This window comes from Ornithodoros turicata, chromosome 2 (genome assembly GCF_037126465.1).
Source record: "Ornithodoros turicata isolate Travis chromosome 2, ASM3712646v1, whole genome shotgun sequence".
NCBI classification, from domain to species: Eukaryota; Metazoa; Arthropoda; class Arachnida; order Ixodida; family Argasidae; genus Ornithodoros; species Ornithodoros turicata.
Genome location: NC_088202.1, coordinates 25,032,852 through 25,055,719, shown reverse-complemented (window position 1 = coordinate 25,055,719; position 22,868 = coordinate 25,032,852).

Genomic DNA, 22,868 nt, shown 5'->3' with positions numbered 1-22,868 from the left:
GGTTCACTGACTACATCAGGACCAACTAAAGCTCAGAGAATCTTTAGAATCGTGGGAAATCGAACTTTTAAGGACAGCGGCAGATCGATATCTTGTGCTCGAGGTACCGGAATTTCCTTTACCATTCCCCGAAGTGGAGGACCCGCCATTGGATGACGGAAATCGTCATACGTCGTTAAGTATTCAACCACCAATGGATGGGCAAGCTATCGCGCCTTCGCGTGAAACAGCACACACAGGTGGCTGTACACGCCGATACCGCTTGAGGATACGTAGTCCCGTTGACCGTTATTTCTCGACCTAACGGGGGAGGTATTGCAGTGGCGCTGGTGGGTTGGTTTGCGGACGCCTAAGAAGATGCGCGAGAGCACGGCCTGTGTCATTCTTCTGGCTGATTCGTCTGGAAGCACAGCTTCCAACATCAACTCTCTCGTCTCTAGTTACTCTTTTTAAACCGTTGTTATTCCATGCATATCGGCTATCTCAGCATTTTCGTATTGTGCCCTGTGACAGTTGGACATCGGAAGTTCTCTTTTACTGAGTATCGCCCTCAGGATCCCTCCACTAAATATGCGTCCACTATTCGAAAATCGAGTGCTCATTAACCCAGGGTCCACAAGGTGCTGTTGAAAGCTCACAAGCAGAGGTGTTTGGCCCCAATAGCCACTGTTGATAAAGCATGTTAATTCGTAAATGAGGGTTCATAAATCGAGGATAGACTGTACTTCGCGATTTGTATTATGCTTTTCTACCACCTGGCTTACTGGGCCTTTCAATGCGATTTGACCTGCATGTGTCAGTTAGGTGTTTTAGAAGTTACGCAAAATCAGGCTGTAAGGATCATCTACAGACTACACATCATCAGTGGCGTCACTAGGGTACTCGTCGCCCGGAGCGGGAGCTCTTGCGTCCTTCCCCCCTACACACACACACACACACTATAATGGATCCCTTTCCATGGCAGACGGATAAATAACAATATCATACCACAGGCAGAAAAAAAATCACGTCGCAGAAGGCTTCTCATGTCGCCGCAAAGCGCAAAGAGAGAGAGAGAGGTACCGGTACGGCACGCGTCCCCCTTCCGTCACGTCACCCGGTGCGGACCGCACCCCCCGCACCCCCCTAGTGATGCCAATGTATACCATTATCTATCGCACGTATATCCATTACAGTTTAGCTGTAGATTATTTGATACAGAATAAGTAATATCCTGCAGCACACTAAAGGGGCGGCCACATCCTGTCCTGTCGATGTTGAAACTATTGAGTCATTCTATCTATGGTTGACCACTGTGGCGTAATTTGTGGTGTAATTTGAGTGCTATTAGAAGGGATACAAGACAAGAGCAGGCGCCGAATGTTGAGATCACGCCGGAATTCCCTCCGTGGAAGATAGTCAAAACGTCATTCCCTACACCACCAATAAGAGCACGGCCTCGAGAACAGTGGGGAAGTAGGTTTCCACTTGCCACCACCCTACTAAATATAGCTCAGAGTATTATCAGACGTAATTTATATTCGTTCTTTCATTCTTCGTCTTTAAAATAAAGTTGTTATATTCGTTCTACACCATATGAACTTAAGAAAAGTCGGCATAGGAGAGCATAAGCACGAGGTGGGCTAGTTCTCTTCGTATCTCAAACGAATTCCTGCAAACACACATTTCCTTTCGTAGGTATGAATTGAATCTACCTACTGAAATAAAAATCACTACAAATCAGTTATTGTGTAGGAATGAGACCAAACATTTTCTTAGAGAACTGATGTCCCCTCCGATGACGCGCCCTTGGAAGTCGCAAACATTTTCTCCCCTTGTGTTTAGTTTATTAGTTCACTTTCAATTACTCAATTTATTCATGGTCTGAGAAGTTCACTAGTAGCACTTTTAATTATTATAGGGGGCTTTTCAAGTGGGAACATTTCCTACTAATCATCCATCTACATTCAATTTACATGCCTATTTACACTGTGTTTACCTTGCCTTGATAAAGTGCTTTAACTAAAGTACACGGGTTGTTCAAAGTTGACAGATTTTTGTTTGTTAAGTACAATGGAAAGTTCTGGAAGCACAAAACTCTGTCAGTTCTTCGAACTATTCACCCTGAGCATTTGCACATCGCTGCCATTGCTGTGGCAATCTTTGATGCCTTCGACGTAGAGAGATGTGCGCTGCTGACGTAGCCACTGCACGACATCTTTCTGGAGCGCGCTTTATGTCTGTGGAGCGACTTTATCTAAGGGTCTCCAGAAGCGACCTAAACAAATGATAATCGCTTGGGTCCAAATCTAGACTGTAAGGGGCATGGGGCAAAGCCTCCCAGCGCATTTCCGTCAGAGTTGCTACGGTCACATTCCTCATGTCAGGCCGGGCATTGTCATGAAGAGTAATGACGGTCCTGTCAACATTCCAGGTTTTTTTTTCTTGGGAATTGCACCCTTTATCAACGTGTAGTAGTACGGCGATTAATTCGTGATCCCTTACTCCAAGAAGTCCACATGGATGACACCCAGCATGTCCCAGAAGACATTTCCCATTAACTTCCCAACAGACGGCTGCATCTTGGCTTCCTTTGGCGGGGGGGGGGGGGTATTATGTCGCCATTCCATGCTTCTTTTTGTTTCTCGGGTGACATGACGACTGAAGAACCGACGACGGAGACACGAAAATCAAGAGAGGGAAAGATGTTAGACGTTCCTTGTGTTTTCTTCTGGTCTCCATCGTCCGTTCCTCAGCGACCCCCTTCGTAGCTTAGTGAAATGATGCATCCAGGTCTGGTCACATGTGATGAGTGATCGCAAAAGTTCGTCCCTCTTGGATTGAAATCGGGTTTGCAGCTGCTTAGAAACAACGAAGCACGTTCCCTTCTGGTCACGAGTGAGGTGTTGGGGAATCCACCTTGCACAGACTTTGCGGAACAGTAGCCGCTCGTGAATGATCGCCTCCAGAGTGCTGCCACTAATATTACGCTGGACTGCAGTGTCCCGTGCTGTTAATCGCCGATTATCGTGGTTGGCTTGCTCAACGCCTGCGATGTTCACTGCGTGACTGACGTCGGACGAACGTGTCTATGTGGATCCTTTATGATCATGTCCCCTTCATCTATCCCGTCGTTCGCCAAACTGTCTGCACCATTGAGACACCCTTCACCTTGACATCGTTTGTTTCCGGTAATGCACCTCTAATCACAAAGAACTTAATTATGCGTCGCTGCCCAACAGGTACAGACACACTGCTCGCCGCAATGACAGCTTGTCTACCGGGACTGCGTTTCGTCCTCAGCAGGTTCAATTACATTCGCTCACTGCTTTTTCTTGAGCAAAGGTCTCGGTCAACTTTGAACTACCCTTGTATTCATCATAAAAATGTCAAGAGAAAGATGTATTGGCAGTGCCGTTCTTCAGTTGAACGCTACCACAGCACAGGCTGTCCATATCTGACCAAGCGTTCACAGTCGTACGATGTTATTTTGGGAGATTCGTGCACGTGCACGTGGTCTCTCCAGTACAAGTGCGACGGATGTTAAACGTGCTAATCTTTTACAGACGTTCTTTCCATCTTATGAACTGAACATAACAGAGTTCTGTCCAGTAATACGGGTAAGATATTTCGTCAATAAAAATCACCTAATTTCGATAGTGCGTGGAATTAGTCATTCCTTCTGCGGAATAGAAATGTGTACTCTATTTTTTCATTTGCAGAACTGCACAGAACACCTGTTACCGCGCAAGTTTGAGTACGCACTGGGAGCTGTGGCATTTGCCAAAGACTTCGTGTTTGGAAAAAAATAAATGTGATCCTGCTGCAGTTCTTCATTAGGCTTCTTTTCGATTCTGTCCTTTTCAGACCCCCTGATTTACCTTTAGCGACATATACCGGGCAAAAAAGTGCCTGCTTTCAGTTCCCGAAAATGATTTACCATTCGTTCTGCTCTGGAGTAAAAGAAGAGCCCCTGCAATGTCGCTTGATGCCGCCTCGAGCGCCATCAGGCCGACGTCAACTTTCGTGTTGTCTTCTTAACCTTCATAAATGATGCTGTTCAGCACACCGTGTTTCAAGCCCCCCATTTTGAGCTGATTATTCCTTGCATTTAAAGATTCACCACGAGACCCCATCCACAGTGATCGTACATGTCATGTCGCCCAGGGGTGGCCATAATAGTAATGCAACGGTGATACTATTATGCATTATAATACTTATTCTCTGAATCTATTTGCATGAAATCGAGGTATTACCTGTATTACAATGCTCTTGAAGGTGTAATAGTTTCCCGGAGGCAGCCAGTCCGACCTACAGGGTGTCGCAGGTGCACATTATCAGTAATTTCCCGTGTCATAGGGCACTTAAAGGAGCATGGAAAAGGTATTCTAGCTGTCTAAAAACCGCTCGTATTTCGTGAAATGGCTCACGAAAAGCACACACGAAAAATATTTCGGCTCAAGAAGGTCCCACTACAACGCAATTTAACTGTAAAAAAAACGCTGCCGCGGAGCGAGGTTTCCGGACTCCATCTCAAGGCCACTCCTTCAGACCTGTGACGTCGCACCGGCTATGCGCCTCATTCGCTGCAAAAAAATTCGTCTGCTCTCGACAGAGTGATGTGCTACATGTTCAGTGCTTTATTCACTCTAGGATATCAAGCGCGAAAAATAACCGTTTTGAAAACTGTATCTGTTTACTGATGGCCGGTTATGGTGGTTCTTTTATTGTTCTTTTATCACCTTCCCTGGAGTCTACGAGTAGGGAATATATATGTCGTCATCAGCGTCTCACATGTGGCAGTCTTCAGTGGGATCCTTTGCGGTTTGATGCATTTCTATTGCTTCCCTGTTGAAAAAAAAAAATAGGAAGAAAGAAACCATCATGAGCCATCTGTATGAGCAATCACATAGAGCTCATACACATGTTTATTCCATGAGGAATCACATGAGGTTCTATGAGCATGTATGAGCTATACGAGCATTTGACCTATATGAGCATTCTCATACAGCCTATGAGACATATGAGCATTCTCGTACAGCCAATCCATGTAAATTAATGCGTATAAACTGTCTGAGCAAACGTGCAACATGTGCGATTAAGCTAAAATGACAACACGTGATTACATAATACCGGTTTATTCAGGTACGGGCAGGACGTAGGTCCCTCAGAAAACTTGCCGAATGCTTTTTCATGAGCTTTTCCCGTTTATGTACAGACACCTTTGATGTCGATGGCTTAGCTTCAACATATTTGACGAAGGCATCTGTTGAAACAGAAAGAACAAAATTTAACTGTAGTAAAGAGTATTAACCTGTTCCCACAACTTATACAACCGTATGGGTTCATGCTGAAATGGACATGATTATGGCCTGTTTCACATCTCAACGCATAGATAGATAGAGACGCTGCTTCTTGCATATAAAAAAATACAAGCATGTTACGAAATGTACAAGCCTTATTGTCATTTCTACAAAAACAGGCAGTACAAAAAAAAAAGCATTCAACAAGAACACTACATAGGTCATACTCCGAAAGTAGGAACCTTGTCTTTGCTTTGCCCTCTGTTCTGCTGCGATTGGCTCCGACAGCCTGTCCAAGGTCATTAAGGCGAATGCCTGGTTCTCAGACATCCTTTTGTCTAGATGTCTCAGCAGTTCTTGTTCAAAAGTCTTCGAGTTTTTTTCGTTTTTTGTTCACTCTTATCTGGCAGCTAACCTGACTGGACCGGTGTCTGTTCTCCTCTGTCCGTTTCATTCATGAGAGCTCCTACAAGGGAATCCCCCTGAGTAGTCGTGCTGCAAAGGGTAATATTCATGATCTTAACACCGTAGACTCGGAAATGCTTTCCGCGGTGCCGCTGGAATCGTCGTTTCCAGGATTCGCTTCGAGTGTAGATGAGCCATCCAGATTGCATGTTGTCCTGCAGAAACACAAAAAAGTTGTCGTGTAGCTGCAGCTCTCGCGCAATGTTAATGAATCACGACGATACTACTTGATGCAGCTCCTGTCTGTGTCGTATGTATCAAGCATGGTTTATACATAATGGCTGGAATGCATTCAAGGAAGCAAAAATATGACTTGGAAGTCGAAGTCTCGTCATGTTTGCAAATGATTTCTACCCAGAAAGTGGCAGCAGCAAAATGCAAACTAGACGCGTGAACGTAGTCGACAGAAGCGTCATTTGAAAGTCGTCGCGCACTATACGGAACACACCTGCACCCAGTACCTCAACAGACGAAACTATTTACTTCCTCGAAAAATTCATAGCCATTCACGGCCATAGCCTCGAAAAATTCCCAGGTGCGCCTGGAAACAAACACATTTTCACTTCGTTTCATCTCCTCCATTGCCGTGATCCCTCTGGAGTACCGATCTCTTATGCGCTTCCACAGCTACTGAAATTCTTTAACTAAACAGAAGAAAAGAGAAAAGACAGGACAAAATATGATTAATAGTACCTCGAGATGGGGATGAGGAAACATGTGCTACGGCGCCGAAAAGGTAACAACAACAACAACAACTTTATTAGGAGGTGATGAATAGGGAGTTTCATTCACCCATTGCTGCACTGCTGTGGTGATGCGGGGAATGAAGTTATGAGCCCTTTCACAATAAGGATGGAAGTCCTATGGTATCGAGAACCAGTTGAGAATGACCGTGTCTCATTCGTTCGTATTAGGTCAATTCATTGAATTGGCTCCGCATTTCTGGGTTTTCCTCGGACGCTTCCAGACATATGTCAGCACAGTTCCCTTAGAAGTCGGCCCATGACGCACATTTCCCCAGGGTGTCAGTCATGACGTTGCCCACATATGTGAGGCCACCACCACCATCACCGGGCTTCGCATTCCTTGTATTGGTGGAGTCTCTCATCAAAACAATTGGAAATCAGTGTTTCTCATTGATATCCATTAGACCAATTCCTTGAATTGGTTCCTTGTTCCCTGGGTGCTGTCTTCGCCACACAACATGGTGGAACAGGTTGTCGCGTGCAAAACTACCAGTTCCCTCAATGAGAAATACGCCGCTTATACACATTGAACGAATTGGTCGTCTCATTTGACATTGAATATCATTGGAACTGCGGAGAGAATTCATTGAGATCATGCCTTCTATTTTCAGCAGGGATATCTGATGGCAGAAGCCGCTCAACTGTCGTTTCCGTGCCCAAACTGCAGTCCGCCATGTTTATAACGCCCGGTGCATTCTGGTCTGACTGCTCGAGCGTAGACGGCGAAAAATAGCAGATGTTGCATTCTGAACGGGCGACGCCCTAACGCGTTGAATTCCGCCGGCCGCGCTGGCCGCTGGACTATGCAGGGTGTGACTTTCCAAGGCGTAGCGCAACTGTGCAGCACGCGGGCGCACAGCACACTTACGTCGGATCATATCTACGCCTTAATTGTTTCTACAGCAGCATATTGTGTAATGTGTTATCATGAGGTCTTGTTGACATCACGTGAGTATACGGAGATTAGAGTTAACTTTGTGACGACTTTTTTGGCGTCATGTAACAGCCACTAGTCAAGGAAGAACGCCTTTTTCATCTCACCTCGACTTATTTCTATTCTGCTTGCAACTGTGCAATTCCAGAATGAGTATACCAGCAAGAAGCAAGAAGCAACTGTGAATAAGCTACAATGTATTAAAAAAAACAGGTATTTGGCTCTAGACGGCTGGTTTTAATGTGCACAAGCTTCATTTAATGTGTTTTTGTTTTCTCATGCTCCGCTAACATAAACTTTTATGAGGACAAAAATGTAAGACCTTAAAAATAAAAATGTGACTTCCAGAGAAACACATTGCGAATGAATTTTATTTCATTTGTTCCTTAATTCATATGAAAACGTGAGAAAATGGTGATACAAAAACATGTGGACGCCACAAGGGGGCGACGTATCTGTACAGCAGGGAAGGGCGAGAGCCGTGACCCCCTCTCCCCGGAACTGCTTAAAAAGAAGCGAGCGCGGGAAAAAGACAGAGGTGTGTACGCCGCAGACTGGAGCTGAACTGCTGATAAGCATGTAAGGAATAAAAGTTGGATTGCTGCATTTCTTGGTGGTGTCCGTGTTCTCGGGAAGCTGTAAGACGGAACGGCAGGGAAACCCCGGTGGGGTTTAGGGAAGGGGATCCTACAAATTGGCGCCCACACGTGGGGCCCGACCCGTCTTGCCGCACTCCCGAGGGCACTGACAGCTAGTGTATTTGTAGTGTTGTTAGTAGCATTTGTCGCCCGTGCCCTTCGCTCGCTGTCGCTTTTGCTGTTTATTTGTAGTTCGGGAGTGTGCGTTTGCTGGCCATGCCGCCCAAGAGGCCCCCTCTCGAGCCCGTCTACGAGGACGACCCGCCAGTAGCGGAGGACCTGCTTCGGCAGATGACAGCTCTCTGCGCTTTATTGTCGCAGCAGCTCCCCAGCAGCACGTCCGCCGCCCAGCCGTCCTCGGAACCCCCGCTACGCCTGAACCTGACGATACCGACATTTTCGGGCTACAGCGACGCCAAGTCCGTCGAAGATTTTCTCGCGGACCTGGAGGCTTACCAGACAGCCGTGGGAGCAACCGACGAAGCCGTCCTGCGCCGGATACTACCCGCTGCATTGGTAAGCTCAGCTGCTGTGTGGCGCCGGTCTCAACCTGCATTTCCGTCTATGACCGAATTTCAGCGGCTGTTTCGGGAGGAATTTTTGCCCCCGGATTATGCAATGCGTATGCGTGAGGAACTCATGACTCGAACGCAGCACGCGGAGGAGAGCCTGTTGGAATATACCCGGGCAATCCAAGAGCTGTACCGCAGAGCTGAACCGCTCGCGACGGAAAGCGACAAGGTGGCCCGCGCTATTCGCCAATGTCACCCTCGTTTTAAGCCTTATTTGCGGGGGCGAAGCTTTTCTTCGCTCGATGACCCCGCTAGAGAAGCCCGTGTCATCCAAGCAGATTTGTTGGCGGAATTGCAGTACCGTCCACCGCCTAGGCCGGAACAAACGCTGGAGCCTAGCTGCGCATGGAACGGGCCGAGACAGTCGTTAGACGCGGAACTAAACCCCCGTGGGACTGTTGGAACACACGGCGGTTCGTCCGCCGGGCCAGTTTACCGTTCTTTGGATCCCTTTGCATATGAGCAAAGGAACCGACCGAGGTCGGCACGAGCAGAGCCGCGCGAGAGCGAAGTCGGTGATGCACGTCATGCACCACGGCAGGACAGGCGCGACTCTAGAGGAAGTAATAACGCAGGAACACAACCCCGTTGTGTCACGACAGAACTGAGTCATTCCCAATTACGGCCGCGGTAATTGGGAATGACTCAGTTCTGTCGTCGGCTGCTGAAAATGTCGATAAGAAGCAAGCGAATTCTAACCATGCTATCTTGTCTGATAACGTAGTGGCCTTGGTCTCGCTCACATGTCGAGCGCAGGATGACATATGCAACATCGGACCGTTTATCGTGGCGCGCGTTCTGAGTAAGGACGTTGCGGCTTTGGTGGACACTGGAGCGGCTGTATCCCTGATAGGTGACACCATCCACGATTGGTGCCGGGAGCGGAACATTTCCGTACGGACGACCAGGACCTGCCTACGGCTCGCATCAGATGCAGTGGTACCAGCCGGAGGAGCAGTACGTCTCACTTTGACCGTCGACGGACAACGTGTCAGACAACGCTTCATCTACCTGCCCGGATTGGCGGGACTGATGATCCTGGGACTTCTGATGATCCTGCGACTTCATTATCCGGATGGGACTCGTCAGTAGTAATGACTGGACACAGACTGTCCGCAACTCTACAAGGCTTCTGGACACGTTTAATTAGCAATTAGAGCTAATTGGGACCCCCCACATTAATCAGGACCCTCCAGGGAGTCATCACACTAATTGGGGAGCATCTAGGACGTGTCCAGACCACCCTGTGCGTTGCGGACAATCTGTGTCCATAAAAAATAAAAAATAGGTAGAGATAGAGTGGAGAGAAGGAGTTTAGTTGAAGATCAACGACGCCATCTTGAAGGAAGCGGCCCGGAAAGGCCGCTGACCATCGCCGGGCGACGGAGCACAGAGGCAGGTTGCAAAGCATCCCAGCTATGACCACAAGTTCCGGACATCCTGTGACGTCAGCTGTGACGTCATCATGGCATGTCTGGGCAAGTTAGGACAGCTCTGGACATGCAAGGATAAAAACACTCGTAATACAGAGGCTGGGAAAGCAAGAGTATGCAAACCATCAATAGCTAACAAGAAAAAATCAATTAGTTACACAACAAATGAGCCCACCAGAACAGGAGCGCAGAACGATGCGACTGCTCCGTCCGAGAGGCAGGCAGAGAACTGACTCGTAATGGTTTTTTTTCTCCTGTATAAAGCCCCGCAGCTGCATCCCTTAGCGGTTACTTTCTCAACTAATCTCACAACAAAATTATTAAGAATCATGCCAGCGCTACTCCCGTTCCCAAGGCAGAAGATGATAGAAAATGCCGGGGATGCCCGGTCAACAGCAACCAGCACCCGACGTGCACGGGCAAGAAAATCGCAAACAAAGCCGGAACAAAGTTGACAAAAGCATTAGTTACACAACAAATCACCTCACCACGGCAGGAGCGCAGACCGATGCGACTGCTCTCCGTGACAACCAGCCAGAAACTGAGCGAGCGCGGGGAGCGCACGTCTGCTTTCTGCGACAGCCGGAGAGAAACTGACTGGGGTGACCACCTCCGAGAGGCTAAGAGTGAAGAGCATTCCTGCGCCCCCTGCTGGCCGTTCTCATTGGTCGTGAGGCTAAGAGAGAAGAGCATTCCTGCGCCCCCTGCTGGCCGTTCTCATTGGTCGTGACGTCATCCTATTGTCTCAGGGCTACCCTGTTTTTTTCCACTAATGCTCCTTTGGTCAATCGACAATGAAGCCACAGTATGATATCATCAAGCACCTGCGTGGCTCAAGGACGCGTACGCTCTAGATAGGGGACCTATTATTTATTGAATCACTATCCCATGATTATTTCCTTTATTCTTCTATAACGATTGAATAGGAAACTATTGCAGAAGAGCACCATGCATGAAAGCTGATCGTAGGAATTCCAAAGTCTTACTAAATGAGACTTGCAAAAGAACAAAATATCCTAACACGTAACTCCATCAACGACAAATAAGAGGACTAGGCACTCAACAAATCAGCACAGAGTACGGGTAACCAGGAGCGCAGAACTCAGGGCAGCACTATCGTCAAGACAACAATGTTCCTTGTCAAAAGAGAAAAAATACTAAGCGTCAACAAAGGAAAGCATGCATATCGGGGCATGTCAGGACACGTCAGGACAAATCGTACGACTGCTGGGCAACAGAGGAAAACAAACACTTGAACAGAGTGAAAAAGGCACTCACCATCATTTTTCCCGTTCACAGCATTCCCTCATTGTAAATCCGCTCGTCACAAAATCCACCTGCATCGTCGAACACCATTCACCAGTGACGAACCACACATCCGCACCCCATCAGAGGCAGACAGACAGAATCCCACTGAAGCTACGTTTTTCCACTAACGGCCAACGCCAGGAGCAGAATTTGCGTGTCGAGACCCGTCAGTGTCCAAGAGAGAAGTGAATCCTTGCGCCCCCTACAGGCCGTTCTCATTGGTCGTGACGTCATCCTATTGTCTCAGGGCTACACAGTTTTTTTCCACTAATGCTCCTCTAGACAAGGTCAACCTGAAACAATAGTCTCTCGGTATGACACATTCATGCAGGTGCGTGGCTCAAGGACGCGTACGCTTTAGGCAGGGCACCTGTTATTTATTGAATCACTATCCCTAGATTATTTCCTTTATTCTACTATAATGATTGCATAGGGAACTATTGCAGAAAAACACCATAGACAAGAGGAGATTGTAGCATTTCATTCCCAAAGTCTTACTGTACAGGAAAAAAAAAAATGGTGCAGCAAGACATGTTCATCCCACCCAAGAGCCAGGTAGATAATTGAATAATGATGCTTTGTTCCTCCTGAATGAAGTCACACACCTGTCCCCCTCGCGGTTACTCTCTGAACTAAATGAATCGCAAAAGTATTAAGAATAGCTCTACTCCCATTCAAGGCAGCACTATCGTCAAGAATATTCCTTGTACAAAAAGAAAAAAAACTACATGTAGAAGGAAAGCATGTCAGAACAAGCCCAGGCATGTCAGCTCATGTTTGTCAGACAAGGGGGGGAAAAAGCGAAAAGAAACAAAGAAGGAAACCAGCATCAAACTATTTCCAAGCACACGCACTCCTCTTGTTCAAAAACAGTGCTCATCATAAATCTGCCCAGGACAATACACACTATTTTTCTATTGCCACACTTTTTTCCAGTAACGGTCAATGCATTGCTACAGACTGCGTGACGTCATCACATCCTGTCTGAAGAAGACACCGGCAAAGACTCCTATTATTTATTGAATCACAAGATTATTTCCTTTGTCCTACTCTTCTTAATGACATTGATTCTCTCATTAAAATTCAACAAAAAAGCACCCCGCATATTAACGATTTTCACCCCAAAGGCTCATCGTGGTCATTAGAATTACAGTAAACTGCTACTGCTCTTTTAAAATAATAAGTGAGACCACTCCACATCACCTCCAGGCTTATGTAATACATGACCCTTTCTATGCTCATACATTCGTTGTCTGAGGCTACACCTGCGAGCAAAAAGGCGCGGAAGCCGGGTGGGCAAAGTTCCATTCGCGCATTGCGAGCATAAAGGCGGGAAAGCCTGGGAGCAAAGTTCTATTCGCGCACTCCAAAGCACAAGACAGAACACCTTTACGGGAACACGATGGCATTCGTATACTGTATTAATGATTATTGCATTGCAGTTTAGAAAAACCACTACAAAACTATAATTTTAGGAGCCCATTAAAATTCTACTTTCTATGGAAACTATAATTGCCCTATTACTTGGATCGCTATTAATGAAGGGCTCCAATTGTTTCTCTCTTCCCATTTCAGCCTTGTCATGCAGGGAAGCCGACTCACATCCAAAATAATTAATTTACACTGAGGGTGCCGTGCTTCAGGAATTCCTATCCTGCGCTCAGATGCAAGCATTTCTTCACGGATACAGCTGACTTCCTCAACATACCGAGCTCCTAACAACATCTAACAAACAATCAGAGAAACCCTCTTCTCAGCTGTACCATGCGAGTTTCTTCTGCGTAAAATCGGTGATTTGAGGAAGAGAGCAGCAAAAAATTGCGCGCACTTGTGCTTGACTTAAAAAACTGAAGCATATGCCAATAAACCAAGAAAAAGACACTCATGTCTGCTATCTGATAGTGCCACATACACAGATGCATTGTCGCAAAGAAAGCACAGGACAGGGATACACAAATTTCCTTAGGTGAACAGGGAAAAGGCTTAAGTCCTCAGGAATAATAGCAGAGTCACTGGACATCGCTACGCGGCTAACACAAGATAACAACAACAAGATAATAGCAGCGGGTACAATCGCAACACTGCTAAACAAGCCCCAACATGCCATCATGACGTCGCAAACCAGAAAAAAATAAGCACACGCGCGCACACAGCAGCTCAGGAATGCACAAGGAGAGGTGCTATATAGGAATTTCTACTCCACACACTCAGATACCAGCATTTCTACACAAATACCTATAACGGCTGACTTCCTCAACATATCGAGGAAAGCGAATACTGACAGTCAACATATAACAAAAAACAAACAAATTCCATTCTCATGAACTCTCCTCTGCCGAGCGGCTTTCTCCTGCTCTACCTGGATGCTGACTGTTTCCCCTCATCTACATTCTGAGTAAAAGCCGTGAAAGGAGAAAAGAACCGCGAAAAATTACACGCATTTGTGCTCCAATAGCTGTAACTGCAAGAAACCGTAGCGCACGCCAATACACTGAGAAAAAGACACCCATTTCTGCCACCAGATAATTCTTGCATAATGCCACATACACAGCCGTATTGACCTTGCGTAAAGAAAGCACAGGACAGGGATACACAAATATCCTTAGGTGAGCAGGGAAAAGGGTTAAGACCTCAGGTCACCACACATCGCCACGCGGCTAGCACAACATGACACCAACAACATACTAGGCGGCGGGAAGAACTGCAACACTGCTAAACAAGTCCAGACATGCCACGATGACGTCACAAATCAGGGGAAAAAGCACACGCATGCACGCACAGAGGACAACGCATTAAACACACGGAGCGCTCAGGAATAATCGTAGCGTTACCGCACATCGCTACGAAGCTCAACGTCTAACACAAGACGGCAGCAACAAGATATTAGCGAAGGGTAAAAATTGCAACACTACTGAACAAGTCTAGACATGCGACATCGAATGCGAAAACACTGGTGATCGGGGAAAAGGCCTAAGCCTGCGGCGGATCATCATAGAGCATACACAACTTCATTTTTCTATTTTGCGTAAACTAAACGCGGTCTGCTTGGAAAACGACGTACAAATTTTCTTAGGGAGCAGAGAAATATATAAATTTCTACTCCGTGCTCAGATACCAGCCTCAAAAAACCTTCAAAATTAAGCACTGCTTACTTCGTCAAGATATCGAACACCCAACAAAATCAAACAAACAACCCCACTTCCACTGGCAGAACACTATTCAGCTTTTACGCAGGAGGCTTTCTTCTACATAAAAAGTAGAGAAAATAAGAAAAGAGCAGCGAAATATTACACGCACTTTTGCTCGCATAGCTATAAAAGAAAAAAATAAATAAAAGAACGACGCACACGCTAATAAACTGTGACAAAGATACCCTTTTCTGCTATCAGATAATTATTGCATAATGCTAAATACTCATTTGCATTGGCCCTGCATGAAGAAAACACAGGACAGGGATACACAATCTATCTTAAGCGAGCACGGAAAGTCACTCTACTCGAACAGCTTAATACCATAAAGTCTGAATTTTTGCAAAGAAAATAAAGCCTGAACAGCGCTACGAAGGTGACAGACACATACTATCAAACAAACAAACAAACACTTCTTCGAGTCTGTATTATCTTTTAAAAAATAACGAAAGCACACATAAAAAAAAAAAAATCAAATCGGCTAGGTAGCCTACCAGACGTTGCGCCTTAAAGGTGGCTGCACGCAATGCGCGGAAAGCATGCTGTGAAGCCAACTTGCAGTTTTGCTGGATGCACATGAAGTCCGATTCCAATTGGAAATCGCGCTAAGGACGTGCCAAACGTGGAATTTTCGCAAGATTAATCCCAATACCTGGAATTCTGTTCATTTTAGCGGGAATGCTAGCGCTTGTGCTCCATTATTCGAAATTTTCGAATATTCGAATTTCTCGATTATCAAATTTTCGAATACGAATAGGGTTCGAATATCAACAATATTCGAACAATATTCGAAATTTCGAATATTCGCACACCTCTAGTGAATACTGACACTCAACGATATATAACAAAAAACAAACAAATTCCATTCTCATGAACTCTCCTCTGCCGAGCGGCTTTCTCCTGCTCTACCTGGATGCTGACTTTTTCCCCCCTCACCTACATTCTGAGTAAAAGCAGTGGACAGAAGAAAGAACCGCGAAAAATTACACGCGTTTGTGTCACAGGACAGGGATACACAAATTTTCTTAAGTGAGCAGGGAAAAGGCTTAAGTCCGTACCGCTCAGGAATAATCGGAGAATCACCGCTTATCGCTACGCGGCTAGCGCTTGAACAGCGCTACGAACGTGACGGATACATACTAACAAACCAACAAACATACATACAAACAAACAAACTAACACTTCTATTCATTTCTATTGATAAAGGCGTAAACCACACTACAAGAACAAAGCACGCTGCTTCAGGAAAGCATATCAAATGCATCCCACAGGACCGTCTCTCATAAAATAGCCTGCCCAAAACGAAGACTTCACCAGGTTCGCGAGGTAATTCCATTAAAAACGCTCTCGGTCTATCCTACAGATAGCAATGCAAGCGCTGCTACCCTTATTTTTTAAGCCACTATTCCACGCAATAGTACATAAATGTATCACTCCTGTCACATGAAAAGGCACACACAAAGAACTTACGTGTCAAGTGGGATCCCTGGTTCAGGAAAGCGCGCGCGCCCGCGCGCACACATACACCGACACACACTCACATTTTCACACTCTCAAACACAAAGTCTATTCTCACAACCACATAAATCCATATTATTCCTCAGGTCAATAATTATCCTACCATCGTCAAAAGATGGCTCACTCTTGTATGCGATCGCAAAGCGATAGGTCCTCGTTCCGGATGTAATAGTATATCGCCACTCGGCCGACGCGAACCAAAAAAGAAAGAAAGGAATGCGCGTTCACTATACCTCCACAAAGAAAACGGTGCCGTGCTTCTACGCAGCGCTCATCATACAGGAGTGAATTCTCTTCTTCGTTTTCCTTTTATTTTCTTGCACTCATATATTTTGCAAGAATACTATAGAGCAGAACGGACAAATGTGAATATCATTCGCTACACACTGTAGCTCTCATCATTTTTAACCAAACCACTTAACATGTGTTCATAGGTCTTCACTAAATAGGTGAGCCGATAATGACTCAAAATGAAATGAAATCAAATCAAATAATCATCTAGCATCGCTGGCTGCAAGCTTGGGTACCCTGCTTGGGTCTGCTGGCGCTGGAATAAAAGATTTATCGCGAGGGTACTACAATGGTGAGCTCTGCTGCTGTTAAGTGATAAACAGTGCGCCCTGCTCGAGGAAAGGGACCGCGCGCGTCCAAACCGCGAGGCCCGCGTTGCGCTCGCACGGGGAATCGCGCGCGTCGCGTCCCGAGAACGGGTCCGCGCGCGGCTCGCGTGGGGCGCGGTTCGGGAGCACTGTTTTATCACTTAAACAGCAGCAGAGCTCACCATTGTAGTACCCTCGCGATAAATATTTTATTCCAGCGCCAGCAGACCCCAAGCAGGGTACCCAAGCTTGCAGCCAGCGATGCTGGAATGATTATTTTATTTGATTTCATTTCATTTTGAGTCATTATCGGCTCACCTATTTAGTGAAGACCTATGAACACATGTTAAGTGGTTTGGTTTAAAAATGATGAGAGCTACAGTGTGTAGCGAATGATGTTCACATTTGTCCGTTCTGCTCTATAGTATTCTTGCAAAATATATGGGTGCAAGAAAATAAAAGGAAAACGAAGAAGAGAATTTACTCCTGTATGATGAGCGCTGCGTAGAAGCACGGTACCGTTTTCTTTGTGGAGGTATAGCGAACGCGCATTCCTTTCTTTCTTTTTTGGTTCGCGTCGGCGAGTGGCGATATACTATTACATCCGGAACGAGGACCTATCGCTTTGCGATCGCATACAAGAGTGAGCCATCTTTTGACGATGGTAGGATAATTATTGACCTGAGGAATAACATGGATTTATGTGGTTGTGAGAATAGACTTTGTGTTTGTGAGTGTGAAAATGTGAGTGTGTGTCTGTGTATGTGTGCGCGCGGGCGCGCGCGCTTTCCTGAACCAGGGATCCCACTTGACACGTAAGTTCTTTGTGTGTGCCTTTTCATGTGACAGGAGTGATACATTTATGTACTATTGCGTGGAATAGTGGCTTAAAAAATAAGGGTAGCAGCGCTTGCATTGCTATCTGTAGGATAGACCGAGAGCGTTTTTAATGGAATTACCTCGCGAACCTGGTGAAGTCTTCGTTTTGGGCAGGCTATTTTATGAGAGACGGTCCTGTTGCGATGCATTTGATACGCTTTCCTGAAGCAGCGTGCTTTGTTCTTGTAGTGTGGTTTACGCCTTTATCAATAGAAATGAATAGAAGTGTTTGTTTGTTTGTTTGTATGTATGTTTGTTTGTTTGTTAGTATGTATCTGTCACGTTCGTAGCGCTGTTCAAGCGCTAGCCGCGTAGCGATAAGCGGTGATTCTCCGATTATTCCTGAGCGGTACGACTTAAGCCTTTTCCCTGCTCACTTAAGGAAATTTGTGTATCCCTGTCCTGTGACACAAACGCGTGTAATTTTTCGCGGTTCTTTTCTTCTGTCACTGCTTTTACTCAGAATGTAGGTGAGGGGGGAAAAAGTCAGCATCCAGGTAGAGCAGGAGAAAGCCGCTCGGCAGAGGAGAGTTCATGAGAATGGAATTTGTTTGTTTTTTGTTATATATCGTTGAGTGTCAGTATTCACTAGAGGTGTGCGAATATTCGAAATTTCGAATATTGTTCGAATATTGTTGATATTCGAACCCCTATTCGTATTCGAAAATTTGATAATCGAGAAATTCGAATATTCGAAAATTTCGAATAATGGAGCACAAGCGCTAGCATTCCCGCTAAAATGAACAGAATTCCAGGTATTGGGATTAATCTTGCGAAAATTCCACGTTTGGCACGTCCTTAGCGCGATTTCCAATTGGAATCGGACTTCATGTGCATCCAGCAAAACTGCAAGTTGGCTTCACAGCATGCTTCCGCGCATTGCGTGCAGCCACCTTTAAGGCGCAACGTCTGGTAGGCTACCTAGCCGATTTGATTTTTTTTTTTTTTTATGTGTGCTTTCGTTATTTTTTAAAAGATAATACAGACTCGAAGAAGTGTTTGTTTGTTTGTTTTGATAGTATGTGTCTGTCACCTTCGTAGCGCTGTTCAGGCTTTATTTTCTTTGCAAAAATTCAGACTTTATGGTATTAAGCTGTTCGAGTAGAAGTGACTTTCCGTGCTCGCTTAAGATAGATTGTGTATCCCTGTCCTGTGTTTTCTTCATGCAGGGCCAATGCAAATGAGTATATTTAGCATTATGCAATAATTATCTGATAGCAGAAAAGGGTATCTTTGTCACAGTTTATTAGCGTGTGCGTCGTCTTTTATTTATTTTTTTCTTTTATAGCTATGCGAGCAAAAGCGCGTGTAATAATTTCGCTGCTCTTTTCTTATTTCTCTTACTTTTTATGTAGAAGAAAGCCTCCTGCGTAAAAGCTGAATAGTGTTCTACCAGTGGAGTGGGGTTGTTTGTTTGATTTTGTTGGGTGTTCGATATCTTGACGAAGTAAGCAGTGCTTAATTTTGAAGGTTTTTGAGCAGAAATTGCTGGTGATCTGAGCACGGAGTAGAAATTTACTATATTCTCTGCTCCTCAGAAAATTTGTACGTCGGTTTCCAAGCAGACCGCATTTAGTTTACGCAAAATAGAAAAATGAAGTTGTGTATGCTCTATGATGATCCGCCGCAGGCTTAGGCCTTTTCCCCGATCACCAGTGTTTTCGCATTCGATGTCGCATGTCTAGACTTGTTCAGTAGTGGTTGCAATTTTTACCCTTCGCTAATATCTTGTTGCTGCCGTCTTGTGTTAGACGTTGAGCTTCGTAGCGATGTGCGGTAACGCTACGATTATTCCTGAGCGCTCCGTGTGTTTAAATGCGTTGTCCTCTGTGCGTGCATGCGTGTGCTTTTCCCCTGATTTGTGACGTCATCGTGGCATGTCTGGACTTGTTTAGCAGTGTTGCAGTTCTTCCCGCCGCTAGTATGTTGTTGGTGTCATGTTGTGCTAGCCGCGTGGCGATGTGTGGTGACCTGAGGTCTTAAGCCTTTTCCCTGCTCACCTAAGGATATTTGTGTATCCCTGTCCTGTGCTTTCTTTACGCAAGGGCAATGCGGCTGTGTATGTGGCATTATGCAAGAATTATCTGGTGGCAGAAATGGGTGTCTTTTTCTCAGTGTATTGGCGTGCGCTACGGTTTCTTGCAGTTACAGCTATTGGAGCACAAATGCGTGTAATTTTTCGCGGTTCTTTTCTCCTTTCACGGCTTTTACTCAGAATGTAGATGAGGGGAAACAGTCAGCATCCAGGTAGAGCAGGAGAAAGCCGCTCGGCAGAGGAGAGTTCATGAGAATGGAATTTGTTTGTTTTTTGTTATATGTTGACTGTCAGTATTCGCTTTCCTCGATATGTTGAGGAAGTCAGCCGTTATAGGTATTTGTGTAGAAATGCTGGTATCTGAGTGTGTGGAGTAGAAATTCCTATATAGCACCTCTCCTTGTGTATTCCTGAGCTGCTGTGTGCGCGCGCGTGCTTATTTTTTTCTGGTTTGCGACGTCATGATGGCATGTTGGGGCTTGTTTAGCAGTGTTGCGATTGTACCCGCCGCTATTATCTTGTTGTTGTTATCTTGTGTTAGCCGCGTAGTGATGTCCAGTGACTCTGCTATTATTCCTGAGGACTTAAGCCTTTTCCCTGCTCACCTAAGGAAATTTGTGTATCCCTGTCCTGTGCTTTCTTTGCGACAATGCATCTGTGTATGTGGCACTATCAGATAGCAGACATGAGTGTCTTTTTCTTGGTTTATTGGCATATGCTTCAGTTTTTTTAAGTCAAGCACAAGTGCGCGCAATTTTTTGCTGCTCTCTTCCTCAAATCACCGATTTTACGCAGAAGAAAGTCGCATGGTACAGCTGAGAAGAGGGTTTCTCCGATTGTTTGTTAGATGTTGTTAGGAGCTCGGTATGTTGAGGAAGTCAGCTGTATCCGTGAAGAAATGCTTGCATCTGAGCGCAGGATAGGAATTCCTGAAGCACGGCACCCTCAGTGTAAATTAATTATTTTGGATGTGAGTCGGCTTCCTGCATGACAAGGCTGAAATGGGAAGAGAGAAACAATTGGAGCCCTTCATTAATAGCGATCCAAGTAATAGGGCAATTATAGTTTCCATAGAAAGTAGAATTTTAATGGGCTCCTAAAATTATAGTTTTGTAGTGGTTTTTCTAAACTGCAATGCAATAATCATTAATATAGTATACGAATGCCATCGTGTTCCCGTTAAGGTGTTCTGTCTTGTGCTTTGGAGTGCGCGAATGGAACTTTGCCCACCCGGCTTCCGCGCCTTTTTGCTCGCAGGTGTAGCCTCAGACAACGAATGTATGAGCATAGAAAGGGTCATGTATTACATAAGCCTGGAGGTGATGTGGAGTGGTCTCACTTATTATTTTAAAAGAGCAGTAGCAGTTTACTGTAATTCTAATGACCACGATGAGCCTTTGGGGTGAAAATCGTTAATATGCGGGGTGCTTTTTTGTTGAATTTTAATGAGAGAATCAATGTCATTAAGAAGAGTAGGACAAAGGAAATAATCTTGTGATTCAATAAATAATAGGAGTCTTTGCCGGTGTCTTCTTCAGACAGGATGTGATGACGTCACGCAGTCTGTAGCAATGCATTGACCGTTACTGGAAAAAAGTGTGGCAATAGAAAAATAGTGTGTATTGTCCTGGGCAGATTTATGATGAGCACTGTTTTTGAACAAGAGGAGTGCGTGTGCTTGGAAATAGTTTGATGCTGGTTTCCTTCTTTGTTTCTTTTCGCTTTTTCCCCCCCTTGTCTGACAAACATGAGCTGACATGCCTGGGCTTGTTCTGACATGCTTTCCTTCTACATGTAGTTTTTTTTTCTTTTTGTACAAGGAATATTCTTGACGATAGTGCTGCCTTGAATGGGAGTAGAGCTATTCTTAATACTTTTGCGATTCATTTAGTTCAGAGAGTAACCGCGAGGGGGACAGGTGTGTGACTTCATTCAGGAGGAACAAAGCATCATTATTCAATTATCTACCTGGCTCTTGGGTGGGATGAACATGTCTTGCTGCACCATTTTTTTTTTTTTCCTGTACAGTAAGACTTTGGGAATGAAATGCTACAATCTCCAGCGGCTTTTACTCAGAATGTAGATGAGGGGAAACAGTCAGCATCCAGGTAGAGCAGGAGAAAGCCGCTCGGCAGAGGAGAGTTCATGAGAATGGAATTTGTTTGTTTTTTGTTATATGTTGACTGTCAGTATTCGCTTTCCTCGATATGTTGAGGAAGTCAGCCGTTATAGGTATTTGTGTAGAAATGCTGGTATCTGAGTGTGTGGAGTAGAAATTCCTATATAGCACCTCTCCTTGTGTATTCCTGAGCTGCTGTGTGCGCGCGCGTGCTTATTTTTTTTCTGGTTTGCGACGTCATGATGGCATGTTGGGGCTTGTTTAGCAGTGTTGCGATTGTACCCGCCGCTATTATCTTGTTGTTGTTATCTTGTGTTAGCCGCGTAGTGATGTCCAGTGACTCTGCTATTATTCCTGAGGACTTAAGCCTTTTCCCTGCTCACCTAAGGAAATTTGTGTATCCCTGTCCTGTGCTTTCTTTGCGACAATGCATCTGTGTATGTGGCACTATCAGATAGCAGACATGAGTGTCTTTTTCTTGGTTTATTGGCATATGCTTCAGTTTTTTTAAGTCAAGCACAAGTGCGCGCAATTTTTTGCTGCTCTCTTCCTCAAATCACCGATTTTACGCAGAAGAAAGTCGCATGGTACAGCTGAGAAGAGGGTTTCTCCGATTGTTTGTTAGATGTTGTTAGGAGCTCGGTATGTTGAGGAAGTCAGCTGTATCCGTGAAGAAATGCTTGCATCTGAGCGCAGGATAGGAATTCCTGAAGCACGGCACCCTCAGTGTAAATTAATTATTTTGGATGTGAGTCGGCTTCCCTGCATGACAAGGCTGAAATGGGAAGAGAGAAACAATTGGAGCCCTTCATTAATAGCGATCCAAGTAATAGGGCAATTATAGTTTCCATAGAAAGTAGAATTTTAATGGGCTCCTAAAATTATAGTTTTGTAGTGGTTTTTCTAAACTGCAATGCAATAATCATTAATATAGTATACGAATGCCATCGTGTTCCCGTTAAGGTGTTCTGTCTTGTGCTTTGGAGTGCGCGAATGGAACTTTGCCCACCCGGCTTCCGCGCCTTTTTGCTCGCAGGTGTAGCCTCAGACAACGAATGTATGAGCATAGAAAGGGTCATGTATTACATAAGCCTGGAGGTGATGTGGAGTGGTCTCACTTATTATTTTAAAAGAGCAGTAGCAGTTTACTGT